General features: G+C 44.6%; 1 protein-coding gene across 6 annotated transcripts in view; it reads right to left on the bottom strand.

Annotated features, from left to right (window-relative positions):
- CACNA1B (calcium voltage-gated channel subunit alpha1 B) overlaps nt 1-12,965 on the bottom strand; it is a 248,990-nt gene that overhangs the window by 220,673 nt on the left and 15,352 nt on the right. Inside the window, exon 1 of one of the 6 annotated variants that reach the window (XM_054501971.2) lies at nt 7,804-7,855. The exons of the other annotated variants lie outside the window; for them this stretch is intronic. The gene's annotated coding sequence lies outside the window, so the exon portion shown is untranslated. Of the gene's footprint in view, nt 1-7,803; nt 7,856-12,965 lie in introns of those variants that run through there. 6 annotated transcript variants of the gene reach the window in all.

The following is a 12,965-nucleotide window of genomic DNA, read 5'->3' as shown; positions in this document are numbered from 1 at the left end:
CTGTCTCCCAGGCACCAGGACGCTCTCTGACAAATGCTGAAATGTCAGCAAAGCGGCCTTAGGAGTCACCCTGGCAAGCCAAAGACACGAAAGACAGAACGCATTTTAACAAGGAGGAGTTGCTATGATCCTCTGGGGCCGGAAAACAACTCTTCTTTTTTGACGAAGAATTGAAAGTTGTGTAGACCCAGGCTGGACATTTCTATAATCTTAAGAGCCATAAAAACACAAAATCCGCTCAAGCGGTGTAAGCAGCCTCTGGAATAAATCACAACCTAACTGCAGCCCTGGGCCTCTGAGGCCTCCAGCATTTGAGTGGAGAGGCCCTTGCCATAGTCCACTAGTATTTTTCAGGAAAAAATCTGGTCTACGTTCCAAGCATTCCAGCCAGCAAATGTGATGAGGCAGCCCAGAGGGGACAAGGGCAGGTCCGAGGTGACAGTGTCTTAGGACAAGGGCGGGACACCTCCATTCACTTGTTGGGAGGTGACAGTGTCTTCAGCGAACCAGCATATTTAACCCCAGGAAGGCTGAGAATTAAATGTAGCAATGTTTGTGGAAATCAGGTTTTCCGAATTGATGTTTTTTGAGTTATGATGAAGAATTTATCAGACCATATGAAGCTGTATTTAGCATCACATTGGCCCTGTGATTCGAATTTAAAATATGCAATGGAACTGATTGAGACTTGTAATTTTAAGTTGAAAACCTAATAAATTTATAGAAAGTATTGAACCATTTATGCAAATTTATGACTCACCATATTTACACTTTAATTTATTCAACATACAATACTTAAGTACTTAGGAAGGTCTAGTTACAGTAAATTTATAAACAAAATTTTAAATGTCTAACATTAAGTTTATAAAATAGGATGAAACATTACTTAAAATCTTCTTGAAAATGAATGTTAAAAATTGCTAAATTTACAAATATAATTTTTCATAAGTTGAATCTAAAAGCTTTTTTTTTTTTTGAGACAGAGTCTCACTCTGTCACCCAGGCTGGAGTGCAGTGGCACAATCTCGGCTCACTGCAAGCTCTGCCTCCTGGGTTCAAGCGATTCTCCTGCCTCAGCCTCCCGAGTAGCTGGGACTACAGGCACGTGCCACCACACCTGGCTAATTTTTGTATTTTTAGTAGAGACGGGGTTTCACCATGCTGGTTAGGCTGGTTTCAAACTCCTGACCTTGTGATCCACCCGCCTCGGCCTCCCAAAGTGCTGGGATTACAGGTGTGAGCCACCGCGCCTGGCCCCTAAAAGCTTTTAAAAACCCAACGTTTTTGGATTTCTAACTTTAAAAATTCAATGTTGACATTTAGAAACTAGTTTCTGAAAAATATTTTCTATGCACGAAATCCATTCTCAAGAGTACTAACAAACCCACATTTATCATGAAGGATTTTCTTCAAGTCAGATAACAAAATAAGAAGTACCACCATAATTCTCATTTAATATTGTTTTAAGAGTTCTCACCAACATAATAGGACATGAATAGGAAATAAGGAAAGAAATAGATAAAATGATCACTGCTGGCAGACAGTGATAAAACTCCCAGGAACTTGGTTAAGAACCAACGCAGGATCTCCCAGCAGCCTCAGCATCACCTGGCAGACCATTAGCAAATTCTTGAGGGGACAGCAGGAGGAGGGGGGAGGCGGAGGCAGTGCAGTGGCTCACACCTGTAATCGTAGCCCTTTGAGAGGCAGAGGTGGGAGGATCACCTGAGCCCAGGAGTTCAAGATTAGCCTGGACAACATAGTGAGACCCATCTCTACAAAAAAAAATTTTTTTTAATTAGCCAGGCATGGTGGCACACACCTGTAGTTCCACCCTCAGGAGGCTAAGGTTGGAGGATGGCTTGAGCCCAGGAGGTTGAGGCTGCAGTGAGCCATGATCATGCCACTGCACTCCAGCCTGGGCAACAGAGCGACAGAGCAAGACCCTGCCTCTCAAAAAAAAAAAAAAAGAGAGAGAGAGAAATAGTAATATATATATACATATTTTGAAAGAAAGAAATGCTAATTCCTTCCCAGAAAGAACTCAGAAATCAGAGGGCAGGGCCCAGCACTCTGGGTTTTACACGCCTTACGGGGTGATTCTGATGTTCACCCAAGTTGTGAGCCCCAGTGGTACAGAGCATCAGCTTGAAAAGCTTCCTTCTGGTTTGTGTGCCCTCCCGACTTCCAAAAAAGACAGAAAGCAGCACAAAACCCAAAAGCGCAGGATGATGAGATCAAACCAATGAGAGAAAGGAAAAAACTGGCAGGAAAAGCAACCTCCAGGTACCGTAATCACAACCAAAACTTCGGTCCAAGCCCATCAGCAAACAAAGCACTGCCCAGCTCTACCCAGAAGGGGTGTGCACTGGCACCCAGAACCAGCAGCCTGATGGATGGACAAACACCAGAAGCCACAGCAGTGACACCAGACAGGGACAGCCAGGAAGTGCAACGAACTAAATGTCTCCAATCAATACAAACCACTTAGGAATAGCTTTAACAGTGCAGGTTACTTTTATAAAGAAACTACAAAATCTATTTACGAAAAAGAAGGAGAGCTGAATAAATTTTCATACATACTACATTCCTGGATGGACAGACAGAATATATATTTATTTCTTAACTTGATTCTCCTGAAATCAATTTATAGATTCGGATAAATCAAAATCCCAATGGGATTATTGGGACTACAACAAAATGATCTCAAAATCTATCTGGAAAACTAACTAGGCAAAACGTTAAAAAATGATTCAAAGAAGAAAAGCAAGGAGAACAGGACTGGCTTCATGAGACATTAAACCCCTCCTCTGAGCTACACCACGAGACCACAGGCACGGACAGAGAGAGACCACCGATGCGCATGAGTTGAAGCAGGGCACGACCAAGTGATGAGAAGGTGAAGGGTTTTTGTTTGTTTGTTTGAGACGGAGTCTCGCTCTCTCGCCAGGCTGGAGTGCAGTGGCGCAATCTCGGCTCACTGCAACCTCCGCCTCCTGGGTTCAAGTGATTCTCCTGCCTCAGGCTCACGAGTAGCTGGGATTACAGGCACGCACCACCACACCCAGCTAACTTTTTTTGTATTTTTAGTAGAGACGGGGTTTCACTGTGTTGGCCATAATGGTCTCGATCTCTTGACCCCGTGATCTGCCCGCCTCAACCTCCCAAAGTGCTGGAATTACAGGCGTGAGCCACCGGTGAAGAGCTTTTTAATAGTATAATTTACAGGAGAAACAAAGCTCATCCAACTTTTAGGCATTTGTCCCAAGGAAATAATCAGAGATGTCTAAAGATATAGGCATGTGTTTTGGTTTATCTACAAAAGCAAAATAGGAAATAACCCAAATGCTTGACAAGAGGAATCTGACAGAGTTCTGCCCACAAAGCAGAATCGTCTCCTCAGAGGACACTCGGTGGTGGGGGTTGCCGGGACATCAGATGCTGAGACATCTGTGTGCAGTGAGCACTCGTGGGGCCCTCACCCTGCATCTTGTACGAGCCGGCACAGCTGCACCAGGTGGCCTGCCCACGACAGGAGGGGGGTGCCCGCAGTAGCCCTGGAGGGTGATATCAATTGTGTATTTAAAAACCTACACACAGAAAAGGCTTGGAAGGAAGGAAATAGCTCAAAATATTAACAGTGGATATCGCAGGATGGTGGCAGTGTGTGTCACAAAGTAAGAAAATCAGTTTTTTTTGTAAACAGAAAAGAAAAATGTTTATCCTCTGCTGACATTTAAACAAATACTAAATAAAATAACTTTGAGGTATTTAAATTAAAGATGTTATATTAACAACAATAGAAAAAAGGAAATTACAGCACACACACGCGAACTTAACAAGTATTAAATACCAACACAAGTATTGGGTACTTTCTATGCCCTGAAGCCTTAGGCTCTAGAAAAATCCTACTGAAAAGCAAGGAGGCAACAGCTGCCTTGGAGAGGAGGGGTGTTGGGGAGGGGCTAAGAGCCAGTGGGACCTCTCACTCCACCCCTGGTTTCTCCTTCTCTAGGAGGAACCAGTGTTTTCCTTCTTAGCTCCAGGCCAGGCACAGTACCTGGTAGGCAGTGTGCACTCAATAAACGTTAATGGAGAAATTTCCAAAATGAAATGGCAAAGAACCCCAGAGATAACTCACAAAAGTAAACACCATTTAGTAATGTGTGAACATGCTCAAACTCATCAGTAATGGAAAAGGACAACAAGGTACAGATTTATATTGAATAAATTAACAAGAGCTTTGAAAATATATCCAGTGGTGGCAAAGCTGACATTAAAACTAATGATTTAGGCCAGACGCGGTGGCTGACGCCTGTAATCCCAGCACTTTGGGAGGTCGAGGTGGGTGGATCACTTGAGGTTAGGAGTTCCACGCCAGCCTGACCAACATGGTGAAACCCCGTCTCTACTAAAAATACAAAAAATCACCCGGGCATGGTCGTGGGCACCTGTAGTCCCAGCTACTCAGGAGGCTGAGGCAGGAGAATCATGTCAACCCTGGAGGTTGAGGTTGCAGTGAGCCGAGATCACACCACTGCACTCTAGCCTGGGCAACAGATCTAGACTCAGTCTCAAAAAAAAAAAAAAAATCACAAAAAAACCCTAATGATTTACACAGAACTGGTGGAATACGAACTTATACATCCTATTTGGAAAACAAATTGGCAAAATGTCTCAGGAGCCACGAGATGTTTAAACACTTGTACCCAGTCCACTCTGACAATCCGTATCACCAAAATAATGCAAAATAATAATAACCCCATCTCTACCAAAAATACAAAAATCAGCTAGGCTTGGTGGTATGCGCCTGTAATCCCAGCTACTCAGGAGGCTGAGGCAGGAAAATCACTTGAACCCGGGAGGGTGGTGGAGGTTGCAGACATGGACACGGCGACACACAGACACGCAGGCATAGGCAGAGACACACGGACACAGGAACACAGAAACACATGGCTCAGACACAGGGATGGGACACATGGCACAGACACGGACACACAGACACAGAGGCACAGACACGGGAACACAGAGACAGAACAGACACAGACACAGGGACACAGACACAGAGACACAAACACAGTCACAGGGACACAGAGACACACAGCACAGACACGGACACACAGACACAGAGACACAGGGACAGAGAGACACACAGCACAGACACAGAGACACACAGCACAGACACGGACACACGGACACAGAGACACACAGCACAGACATGGACACACGGACACAGAGACACACAGCACAGACACGGACACACGGACACAGAGACACACAGCACAGACACGGACACAGGGACACAGACACAGAGACACACAGCACAGACACACAGACACAAGGCACAGAGACACACCACGGCACAGACACAGACACAGGGACACACGGTACACACACAGACACACGGACCCAGGGACACACAGACACAGGGACAGAGAGACACAGCATACATATAGAGACACACGGCACAGACACAGGCACACACACCACAGACACGAACACAGAGACACACATACACAGACACAGAGACACACATCACAGACACGAACACAGAGACACACAGACACAGGGACACACAGAACAGACACAGACACAGAGACACACATACACAGACACAGAGACACACGGTGCAGACACACACAGCACAGACACAACAGCAGTCACACATGTAAAGACCCACCCAAGGTCGAGTAGTGCTCCCAGCCCCACAGAGGGGAGGAAGGCTGGAACCACACTGCTGCAGGCTTCTTCTGAGCCCCCTAACCCTAACCCAAAACTCACCCCACATCCCCCAGACTCTAGGTCCCAGCCACACGCCCTCCACCTGGGCCGGGGGTCACCCTGCCTTTCCACAGCCGTCTGTGAGGAGCTTCTAGGGCACACCCCAGCCAGGCCTGGTCTAGCCACCTCCACACTTCACAGCCCAGCCATACCCCACAGGGCCCCCCAGTTCTGAAAATGCCAAGAGCTGGCAGAGGTGACTAGGGACTCAGAGCTGTTATGTTCTATGAGAAACTATGGATGCTCCCTTGTCCCCACGCATCTGGGCCACGCTGGCCAGCCCCTGTACCCCGTCCCTGTGGCACAGAGCCCTACCCACGCCCCATCAACCTGGACCAGCCCCTCAGAGGGTCTACGCTGAGCCAGGGGAGACCACAAATCCTGCACAGGTGCAGGGGTCCCTGGGCCAGGGCAGGTGGGTCAGGTGCCAGTCAGGCCCAGTCCAGGGAGACTGCTTACTACTCTCAGGCTGGTTCTACATGGGAGCCAAGCTGGCAGGGGAAGCACCACCTCCAGGATCTGCTTTGTCACTGACCTTCCGGGCACTGGTTCTCACCCAGAAGCCTGCTTGCAGTTGCCATGGAGAGAGCCTGCAGTTCTCGGCCAAAGACGCCGCAGCATCCCCTCGGACTCCCCACCCCAGTCCCTGCTCTAACAGGCCAAGAAGTGGGAGCCACCTAGCCTGCTCCAAAGCAAGGATAGGGGAGAAGAAGAGCTAGGCATGGCATGCGGGGAACCCCAACCCCAAGCACACACACGACAGCGGTGAGCCATTACTACAAGCCAGGGACTCTCATGACACCCTCAGGAGCTGGCACACTACACAGTTCTTTGTAAGAGAAGGAAACTGAGGTTAAGAGAGCACATCCCAATCCCAGCGCTTTGGGAGGCCAAGACAGGTAGATCATCTGAGATCAGGAGTTCGAGACCAGCCTGGCCAACATGGTGAAACCCCACCGCTACTAAAAAAAAATACAAAAATTAGCTGGGCATGGTGGCGCGCGCCTGTAATCCCAGCTACTCAGGAAGCTAAGGCAGGACGATTGCTTGAACCTAGGAGGCGGAGGTTGCAGTGAGCCGAGATTGCAGCACTGCACTCCACCCTGGGCAACAGAGAGAGACTCCATCTCATAAAAAAAAAAAAGAAAGAAAGAAAGAAAAAAGAAGGCCAGGCAGGGTGGCTCACACCTATAATCCCAGCACTTTGGAAAGCTGAGGCGAGAGGACTGCTTGAGTCCAGGAGTTTTAAACCAGCCTGGGCAACATAGTTAGACTCCATCTCAACAAAAAAAATTTTTAGGGAGGCTGAGGCGGGCGGATCACGAGGTCAGGAGATCGAGACCATCCTGGCTAACATGGTGAAACCCCGTCTCTACTAAAAATACAAAAAATTAGCTGGGCATGGTGACGGGCACCTGTAGTCCCAGCTACTCGGGAGACTGAGGCAGGAGAATGGTGTGAACCCAGGAGGCGGAGCTTGTAGTGAGCCAAGATCGTGCGACTGCACTCCAGCCTGGGTGACAGAGGGAGACTCCGTCTCAACAACAACAACAAAAAAAAATGTTTTTAATTATTCAGGCTTGGTGGCATGTGCCTGTAGTCCCAGCTACTCGGGAGGCTGAGGTGGGAGGATCACTTTGGAAGGTGGAGGCTGCAGCGAGCCGTGATCATGCTACTGCACTCCAGCCTGAGCAACAGATTAAGACCCTGTCTCAAAAAATAAAAAGAAAGAAAAAACAAGAAGAAGAACAACAACAGAACCTCAAGGAACTATGGAATCATAATATTAGTATCATCAGAGTTCCAGAAAAAAAGGAGAATGAAGGCAGGACTGAAAAAGTACTCAAAGATATAATGGCTGAGAACTTGCCAAATTTGGTAAGAGAAATAAACCTACAGATTCAAGAAGCTGAGGGGACCCCAAACAGGATCAACTCAAAGATAATCAAAACAAGATGCATCACAGTCAAATTTCCAAAAACTAAAAAAAAAATTATTGAAAGCATCAGAGAAACATAATACCTTTTCTATTTGGAAAAACAACTCGGCTGACAGAAGATTTCTCATCATAAACCAGGAAGGTCAGAAGGAAGTTGCACAGTATTTTCAGATGCTGAAAGAAAAGAATTGTCAACCCAGATATCTATACCCAGCAAAATATCTTTGGGGAATGGAGGGGAAATCAGGTCATTCTCAGGTGAATAAATATTAAGAGAATTTGTCACCAGCAGACCTATCCTGAAAGAATAATTAAAGAAATTAATCTAAACAGAAAGAATATTATTTTTATTTTAATTGTTGGCCATTAGGAAGATAGAAAAATGGAAAGAGTAAAAATGTGGGTAAATAAAATTTCATTTGAAACCCCGTCTCTACTAAAAATACAAAAATTAGCTGGCCATGGTGGTGGGTGCCGGTAATCCCAGCTACTCGGGAGGCTGAGGCAGGAGAATGGCGTGAACCCAGGAGGCAGAGGTTGCAGTGAGCTGAGATCGCTGCAAAAATATAATAATAATAATAATAATAAGATAAAAATGATAAAAACACAAAATAAAATACACGGAATTGAATTAAATCGAAAACACAACATATTAAAATGTTTAGTATACAGCTAAAGTAGTGCTAAGAGGCAAACTTTTTGTTTTTCCTTTTATTTTTTGAGAAGGAGTCTTGCTCTGTTGCCCAGGCTAAAGTGCAGTGGCGCAATCTCGGCTCATCACAACCTCTACCTTCCGGGTTCAAGTGATCCTCCTGCCTCAGCCTCCTGAGTAGCTGGGATTACAGGCGCCCGTCACCACGCCTGGCTAATTTTTGTATTTTTAGTAGAGATGGGGTTTCACCATGTTAGCCAGGCTGGTCTTGAACTCCTGACCTCAGGTGATCCACCTGCTTTGGCCTCCCAAAGTGCTGGGATTACAACCATGAGCTACCGCACCTGACCTAAGAAGCAAATTTATAGTATTATATGTATATGTTAGAAAAAAACAAAAACTGCAATCACTAGTCTAAGCTCTTGCCACAAGAACAGAGAAAATGAAGAGTAAAATAAACTCAAATCAAACAGAATGAAGGAAGTAATAAAATAAAGGCAGAAATAAATGAAATAGTAAGCAAAAAAGAGAAAATCAACCAAACAAACAGAGAGCTGGTTCTCTGGAAAAAAAAAAAAAAACTGACATAATTGACAAATTCCCAGCAAGACTGACCAGAAAGAAAAAGCCCCACACACAAGAACAAAAAGAGAAGACAAAAATTACTAATATAAGACTTGAAATGAGCTATTACAAACCCTACAGACATCAAAAGGACAATGAGGGAACACTGTGAACAACTCTACACACATAAATTCAACGAGTTGGACTAAATGGACCACTTCCTCAGAAAACGCAAACTCACACGATGGACCCAACATGACACAGATCATTTGAACATCCACGTAACTCTTAAGGAAAGTGAATGCGTAACTTGAAAGCTCCCAAAAAGGAAATCTCCAGGGCCAGTTGGATTCACTGTAGATTTTTCTAACAAACACTGAAGAACTAATTCCGTTTTCACACAACGGCTTTTAGAAAATAGAAGAGGGAGAGCATTTCTAAATTCATTTTATGAAGCTTGCATCACCCTGACATCAAAACAAGACAAAGACAGTACCAAAAAACACTACAGACCAATAGCCTTCATGAATACATATGTAAAAATCCTTAACAAGATGTTAGCAAATAGACTTCAGCGATATCAAAAGAATTATACCACGACCATGTCTATTCCAGGGATGTATCCCTAGTTCAAGACTCAAAAAATCAACCATTGTAATCCACTGTATTAACATCCTAAAGAAGAAACATCACATGATCATACCAATGCAAAAAAAGCATTTGATAAAATCTAACAGTCATTTACTATAATAGTGCCTGGAAAACTGGAACAGAGGGAAACTGCCTCAACCTAATAAAGAGCAACTACAAAACCGTACAGCTAACATTATTCTTTTTTTTTTTTTTTTTTGAGACAGAGTCTCACTCTGTGGCCCAGGCTGGAGTGCAGTGGCGCAATCTCGGCTCACTGCAAGCTCCGCCACCTGGATTCACACCATTCTCCTGCCTCAGCCGCCTGAGAAGCTGGGACTAGAGGCGCCTGCCATCACGCCCAGCTAACTTTTTGTATTTTTAGTAGAGACGGGGTTTCACCATGTTAGCCAGGATGGTCTCGATCTCCTGACCTCGTGATCCGCCTGTCTCGGCCTCCCAAAGTGCTGGGATTACAGGCGTGAGCCAGTACACCCAGCCGCTAACATTATTCTTAATGGTTAAAGTCTGAATGTTTTCTTCCTCAAATTTGGAACAAAGCAACAATGCCCCTCTCACCACACCACTCTTCAACACAGTACTAGAAGTTCTAGTAAATGCAATAAGGTAAGAAAAGAAAAGGCATTCAGATTTTAAGAGAAGAAACAAAGCTGTTCCTCTTTGCAGATGACATGTTTGTCAACATAGGAAATTCCAGAGAATCTCCAAAGAAATTGTCCTAGAACTACTACTAAGTTAGTTTAGCATGATAAACAAATAGAAATCTATGGTTTTTCTATATACTAGCAATGGACATACAGATAACAAAATTTAAAATACAATACCATCTATAATCACACAAAATAAAAGAAATACTTAGATGTATATATAACAAAACATGTATAGGACTTGTATCCTTAAAACTGCAAAATGTCGATGAAAGCAATCAAAGATCTACATAAATGGAGAACTATACCATGTTTCTAGATTGGAAGACTTAACATAGTAAAAATGTTCACAAACTAACATACAGGTTTTATATAATTCTGGCTTGAAACTGATTTTTTTTATATATCAAGATTTTTTGTATATATTGACAAGATTATTCTAAAATGTATATGAAAGGCAAAGTATCTAGAATGGCTAAAATAATTTGAAAGAAAAAGAATAAATTAGGAGGAGTAAGTCCTACCCAGTTTCAAGCCTTATTACATAACTACCGTGATCAGGACTGTGTGGTACAAGGGACAGACACACAGATCAATGGAACGGAATAAAGAAACCAGAAATAGGCCCAGACAAGCACGCCCAGTTGGTTTTTGATAAAGCACAAAAGCAATTCAATGGAAGAAATGCAGCCCTTTCAACAAATGGTGCTGGTGCCACTGGACACCCACAGGCAAAAAACAAAACAAACTCTTCAACCTAAACCTCACAGCTGATACGTGTAAAATGTAAAATGACAAAACTTCTAGAAAAAGAGAATCACAGGAAAAATCTTCACGCTCAAGGGCTGGCCAGGAGTTCGCACCACAAGCCTTATCCACAAAAAGAAAAATGGACAAATTGGACTTCACCAAAATTTAAAAGTTTTGCTGGGCAAAGTCTCTGTTAAGAAAATGAGAGAAAAAAGCTACAGAGTAGGAAAAAATATCTGAAAAACCACATATCTAGCAATAGACTAATATCAAACAATCCAACTGGAATATGAGCAAAATATATGGAGACACATTTCAACTAAAAGGATATGTAGGGCCAGGCGCGGTGGCTCACGCCTGTAATCCCAGCACTTTGGGAGGCCGAGGCGGGAGGATCACGAGGTCAGGAGATCGAGACCATCCTGGCTCATACGGGGAAACCCCATCTCTACTAAAAATACAAAAAATTAGCCGGACGTGGTGGCCAGTGCCTGTAGTCCCAGCTACTCGGGAGGCTGAGGCAGGAGAATGGCGTGAACCCGGGAGGCGGAGCTTGCAGTGAGCCGAGACTGCGCCACTGCACTCCAGCCTGGGTGACAGAGCGAGACTCCATCTGAAAAAAAATAAAATAAAAGGATATGCAGATGGCAGAGAACCACATGAAAAGATGTCCAATATCAACGGCCATGGAAATGCAAATCAAAGCCACGATGACCACCACATATCTATCAGAATCGCAAAAAAAAATACAGAGACAACCCCCGTGCCGGCGAGGCTGTGGAGAACAGGACGGCTCCCGTGCTGCTGGAAATGTGAAACGGGACATCCACTCTGACTGAGAGTTTGGCAGTTTCTTAAAAAACTAAAAATGTGACTACAGTATGGCCTAATGATTGTACTCTTGGTCATTTATCCCAGAGAAGTGAGAACTTATATTTACACAAAAACCGGTACATGAATATGTATACAGCTTTGTTCATAGTATTTCATGAAGCAAATGGGTGAAAAAGGCAAATCTGAAGGTATGACTTCATTTATCTAAGATCATCGAAATGACAAAATCATACAAATGCACAGATTAGTGGTTGCCAGGGAGTAAAGAGGGGTGAGGTAGGAGGAAGGTGGGTGTGGCCATAGAAGGGCAGCATGAGGGGCCCTCCTGGGACGGGCTGTTCTGGGCCCTGTGTCAATCTCAGCAGCTAGTCATGAGACCGTGGCCCTGCTATTACAGTTTCCTAAGAGGTTTCCTTTGGGGGAACTGGGTAAAGGGTACACTGCTCTCTCTATACCATTTATTACAACTGCCTATTATGAATCTATAATTAGCTCAAAATAAAACCTTTATTTTATTTTATTTTGTTTTATTTTATTTTTTTTGAGACAGAATCTCGCTCTGTCACCCAGGCTGGAGTGCAATGGCATGATCTCAGCTCACTGCAAGCTCTGCCTCCTGGGTTCAAGCGATCCTCCTGCCTCAGCCCCGAGTAAGTGGGATTACAGGCGTGCGCCACCTCACCCGGCTCATTCTTTTTTATTTTTAGTAGAGATGGGGTTTCACCATGTTGGTCAGGCTGGTCTCAAACTCCTGACCTCGTGATCTGCCCACCTCAGCCTCCCAAAGTGCTGGGATTACAGGCATGAGCCACCACACCCAGTTTGTTTTTTTTTTAAAGTGGGGGTTGTTAATATCAGCATCTAGTTCTTGGATTTATAAAATTATTGTATTAAAACAGCAACCAGCACATAAGAAACCTCACAAAAAAGTCAGCTTTAAAAAAAAAAAAAAGGGCCAGCTTTTGTTTTTTCTTTTACCTTTTCATGTCTCAGGAGCTGTGCTGCCCACTTCTAGCAGCTGTGCACCGGGCCTTCACCCACACGTCCACGGTCCCAGGCTGTGGACCCTGGCAAGTCCGTGGAGTAAAGGCACCTCCTGGGAGGGTGGGGGGCCTTTGCCCTCCTGGAGAGAGCCCCTCCCTGGAGA

The sequence above is a fragment of the Pongo pygmaeus genome, chromosome 13 (assembly GCF_028885625.2).
Source record: "Pongo pygmaeus isolate AG05252 chromosome 13, NHGRI_mPonPyg2-v2.0_pri, whole genome shotgun sequence".
NCBI lineage: Eukaryota > Metazoa > Chordata > Mammalia > Primates > Hominidae > Pongo > Pongo pygmaeus.
This window is presented reverse-complemented; position numbering and strand designations above follow the sequence as displayed.